General features: G+C 38.3%; 1 non-coding gene across 1 annotated transcript; it reads right to left on the bottom strand.

Moving 5' to 3' along the window:
• Window positions 1-1,792: 1,792 nt before the first annotated feature.
• LOC127077496 (small nucleolar RNA R71) lies at window positions 1,793-1,899 on the bottom strand. The gene has a single exon (XR_007787297.1). It is a non-coding gene; the product is annotated as a small nucleolar RNA R71 (small nucleolar RNA).
• Window positions 1,900-5,417: the final 3,518 nt, after the last annotated feature.

The following is a 5,417-nucleotide window of genomic DNA, read 5'->3' as shown; positions in this document are numbered from 1 at the left end:
ATGCCTTTGGTCCAAAGTGACCTATAATGTTTTGCATTATCACATGTATTTATTTTAGGATTTTGAAAATTTTTTCAACATAAAAATTGAATTAGACATATTAGGATTTCTAATGCATTTGATCCCACCTCAAAATCATGAAAAATGAATGAGTTATGTCCTTGGGAAGTTGACCCAAATTTAGGGTTTCAGTCAAAATGACCTATAATGTTTTGAAATGGATGATGACCTTACAAGCTTCAAATAAATTTTTTATGAACATGAAAGTTGTTCATAAGGTTCTTATTAACATATTTTATCTTGGGGTCATCTTCATTTGACAAACACATTAAAAGTTAGGTCTCAGTGTACTTCAAAATAGTCAGATGAATTGACTGATCAACTTCTCAAGTCCATGCCTCAAATCTTGATGAATTGATGATTGAGTACAGTCAAATAAGCTCAAATATGCATGAAATGATGAATGTAAGAACTTCCCTTGATTGTATTTGATCATGGGTTGAGGTTGCTTCATGAGCAAGGCACCGTTGATGAACAAATGAATTAGGGTTTCCTTGGGAAACAAGCCTCAAACCCTTTGGGTTGCTTTGATCAAAATGATGAATTGAGATACTTGGGAGGCATATTTTTTGAATGAGATCTTTGTGAACCATTTCCAAGCTTGCTTTTATCTTCACCTAGACATATCAATGAGCACAGGGGCTTCTATGAGCCTTGAATCTTGTGACTGCTCAAGCTACAAACAAAAGATGTTAGTGACATATTTTTGTGCTTTTGGTTAGTAAACAAAGTAAGAAAAGAAATAATATATAATTCAAGCATACTTGGTGATCTCAAACCAACTCTCAAGATATCCCACCCAAAGGTAAGGAGCCAAGATGCTATGATCCTTGAGGCAAGATGCAAATGCAATGTTATGATGCCATGAGGGATCTTAGGGTCAAAATTAGGGTCTTATAGTAGGAAACACTGCCCGTAAGTAATTCTATTAGCAAGTACTTGGATTATTAATTGATTATGTGAATTACATTCGAACTTGTCTTTATAAATCGAATTTATTTTAATACTTTATTTTTCATTGTGCTAAAAACCCCTATTTTGATTACCTTAGATAAACATCGTAACAATAGATAACGATAGATTGACACTTGGTCTTTGTGGATTCGACAATCTTTTATATTACTCTGACGCGTTCGTATACTTGCGAAAAGCACGCATCAAGTTTTTGGCGACGTTGCCAGGACCAATTTCGTCAAATTTTGTACCCTGTTGTTATATCGTTTAGACTTAGGTTGTTACCTGCCGGTCAATACGAAGAACTCGCAGCACCGAAAGCTTAGTATATCCTCTAGCAGAACCTGAACGTTACGCTCGTGCACGTTTATTTTTCCATAGGATTAGGAGAGCTATGGCCGAAGATCAAAATCATAGACCTCTTAAGGATTTCGCCCAACCATCCAACGAAGAACCTAGTTCTAGTATAGTAAACCCAACCATCCCAGCTAATAATTTCGAACTTAAACCCTCCCTCTTGTAACTAGTGCAACAGAGACAATTCGCAGGTCTCGCTACTGAGAACCCAAAGCAACATTTAAAAAATTTTCTCCAATTAGCAGACACTTTTAAAACCAATGGAGCTTCTCCTGAGGCAATCCGTTTAAGATTATTCCCTTTCTCCCTCAGAGATAAAGCCCTATCATGGTTAGATTCCCTTCCACCCAATTCTATTACAACTTGGGACAACCTTAGAAAAGTATTCCTTGCTAGATACTTTTCCCCAAGTAAGTCCGCCGTTCTTCGAAACCATATAACCAGATTTACCTAGAACCAAGGAGAATCGTTGTTCGAAGCTTGGGAGAGATATAAAGAGCTGTTAAGAGCATGCTCACATCATGGTTTAAAAAATTGGTTAATCATTCAGACCTTCTATAATGGACTTCACTATAACACTAAGATAACCATCGACGCTGCCGCAGGCGGTGCGCTGATGAACAAACCTTATCCTGAAGTTAGTGCCCTCATCGAAGATATGGCTCAAAACCATCAATCACGGGGAGTCGGACGAGCGACAGTTGAGAAGAAGGAAGTCCAAGGAGGAGTACATGAGTTAAGCTCTATAGACATGATGCAAGCTAAAATGGACGCGTTAGCCCTCAAGGTCAAGCATATGTGTACAAACCCGAATACTGCAGCTGTAGTTTCGTCGGATTGTGAGATATGTGGAACCAAAGGACACCAATCTGCAGAATGTAGTCTCTTAAACGAAACCAACACTGAGTAAGTGAACTACGCTCAAGGGAACCCATATTCGAATACCTATAATCCTGGATAGAGGAATCACCCGAACTTCTCCTATAAGAACAATAACCCTATCCAAAATAATTCACCTCCGAGACAAACATGTTACCAAGCCCCAAGACCAAATCAACCTATGCAACCAGTGCCACCAAAGCCGAGCCTTGAGAAAATTATGGAAAATTTTATCACTGCTCAAACCCAACAAAACAAAGAGTCCATGAACCAGAACATTCATGTTAACGAACTGATTACCCAGTTAGGAACCAAGGTTGACCAAATAGTTACTCACACTAAGATGCTTGAAACCCAGATCTCTCAGGTAGCTTTAAACCAAGCCCCCCAGACTACGCCTAGAGGACAGTTCCCTGGACAACCTCAACAGAATCCGAGTGGACAAGCCAATGCCATTACCCTACGAAGTGGGACCGCTTATGATGAGTCATTTAACTCAAGATTGAATGAACCCAAAACTTCTAAGGAATATACCGAACCCACTGACGAAGTAAAGGAACCAGAGGAATCTGAAAAACAGGAAGGTCAAGAAAAAGGAGAAGAACCTAAAGACAAAACTTATGTACCATCAATAACCAGTATCATAAATTCATTAAGGTTATAGAAAAACTTCACGTAGAAATCCCTTTCACATAAGCCATCACCCAAATACCTTCTTATGCAAAGTTTCTCAAAGACATCCTTACCAATAAACGTAGACTCGACGATCTGAAGCCCTTGGAATGCAATTCTATTTCCGAGAATAAGTTAGCCAAAAAAGATAAAGATCCTGGAAATTTCTCTATTCCTTGTCTTTTGGGAAGTCACGTCATCGAAAAAGATTTTCTAGACTTAGGAGCTAGTGTGAGCTTAATGCCTTTAGCAGTTTGTGAGAGGTTAAACTTAGGAGAATTACAGCCTACTAAGATGTCACTTCAGTTAGCCGATAGATCTGTTAAGTATCTGATAGGCATATTAGAAGATGTCCCTGTTGTCGCAACTGGTGCAAAAAAACAACCGGCGAGAAAAGAAAAACAGAAGAGTCGCCACCGTTCGTTATTTATCCCAAATGAGGGAAACGAAACGATCGAAGAAAACCTAAAGAGAAGGAAAAGATAAGGTCTCGCAACCAAATCTTGGGTTCGGGAGTCGGTTATGCGAAGGGAAGGTATTAGCACCCCTACGCATCCGTAGTACTCTACGGGATCCACTCTTGTTGTTATAGTCTAAAGGGTGTGTGTAATATCTAATGTACTATCTGCTAAAAGAAGGTTAAAAGAAAATGAAAATGACTCGCAAGGATGTCGCATCCACTGCCTACGTATCTCATCTGAGTATGAGAATCAGAGTCTCCGTAGCTCGGCTACCTATGGGTTAAAGAGAAGTGTGCTCGGTAAGACATCGCGTCTTATGCCTACGTATCTCATCTGGAATGAGAATTAGAGCAAAACGTAGTTCAGCTAACTACGGGAACAAAGGTCTCGATTGCAACTAGGGCAAGAGAAAGGGAAGGTCTCGATCGCAACGAGGATGAGAGAAAAGAATCGCAACAAGGGCGAAAGCAAGCAAGGATTAGTTGTTAGTTGTTAGTCAAACTCGGCAAGACATCGCATCTCATGCCTACGTATCTCATCTGAACATGAGACTCAGAGTTGTCGTAGTTCGGCTAACTAGGGGTTAAGGATTGCCATCTGAACATGGACTTACAAAAGAGGACACCAGCCGTGTTAAAGGAGAGTGGGCAATGTGTTCAACGTCCTAGAAGTAGGTGTCGCAGCTCGCTGAATCGAGTCTTAGGCAGTTAACTCTTTGCAATAGAACGGATTGACATGCCACAAGATTGGAGACGCACGAAAGTTCTAAAAGTGGGGAAGCTCTGCCCTAGAGTTGTCATGCAATGTGGACCTATGTGTTAGGATTTACAGAGGGGAACATATACCTAATGTTAGCATGCAAAGAATAAGGGAATTCTACCTATGTTATCATACAAAGGGTTCTACCTAATAGGTGCTACCTAAACGGAACAAGAGTCGACGGATGGAGCAAGGAGAGGAGTCACGGATAAGGATAGATGGCGATGCCTGAGGCAATCGACTTACAGGTAGATGGCGATGCATGAAGAAATCGACTTACAAAAGGATAGATGAATACGTGCTGGTTCTGTTAGGTTTTGAAAATGATTACTCGATGTTGGATCGAGCTTTTGATCTTGTTTTGAAATGGTTATCGGATGTTCGTTTTAATTCTTGTATTAATAGATGAATAAAGAATGAAAGAATAAATATTATACACTTCATGGGAGATGGGTACATTTGTTATGAATGGGGATGGTCCATGGCAATCAAACAATTAGAATATATGCCTCATACATCATACAAGGAGGCAACAGTTATCAAACAGTAAGAATATATGCCTCAATCATCATACAAGTACGCAACAGTTATCAATCATATCAGATAATTAAACAAGTGTATAATCAAACCAAATAATCAAATAATGAAATAATGGAACATTAAACAATGCATGTGAGTATGAATATGTTAAACAATCCAAACAATAGAAGCATGGATGAAAGGAACAAGTATAGGAGGTAACAGATGAATCAGACAGATGAAACTATGCACACAAAGGATCACTGAATAATTTAATCGGGAAATGAGGTAAGGACCAAATAAAATCAAGATGAAAAGTACTCTAATACATGGCATATGAGATGGACAAGGGAGGAACAAAAGATCTCTTCAATTGCCATAAGCAATCCCTAAGTCAAACATCGATCATAAAGAAGTCAACTGAACATTCAAGTCAACTTAAAAGATATGAAATAAATAGAAAATTAATCAAGAAAATTATGAAAAATTAAACTAAATGAGGTAGGTCCAGGACATCATCATCCCTTGAAAATATTTTTAAAATAATGAAAATTGGTTACTGAATTAATTGAAACAAAACAAAGGTCAAACCAAAAGTCAACCAACAAGACTAGGTTAGAAATAACTCAAGAATAAATAGTAAATTAATCAAGAAAATTATGAAAAATTAAACTAAATAAGGTGGGGAAAGGACATCATCATCCCACAAAAAGATTTTAAAAATAATGAAAATTGGTATATAAATTAATTAAAATA

The sequence above is a fragment of the Lathyrus oleraceus genome, chromosome 4, assembly GCF_024323335.1.
Source record: "Lathyrus oleraceus cultivar Zhongwan6 chromosome 4, CAAS_Psat_ZW6_1.0, whole genome shotgun sequence".
NCBI classification, from domain to species: Eukaryota; Viridiplantae; Streptophyta; class Magnoliopsida; order Fabales; family Fabaceae; genus Lathyrus; species Lathyrus oleraceus.
This window is presented reverse-complemented; position numbering and strand designations above follow the sequence as displayed.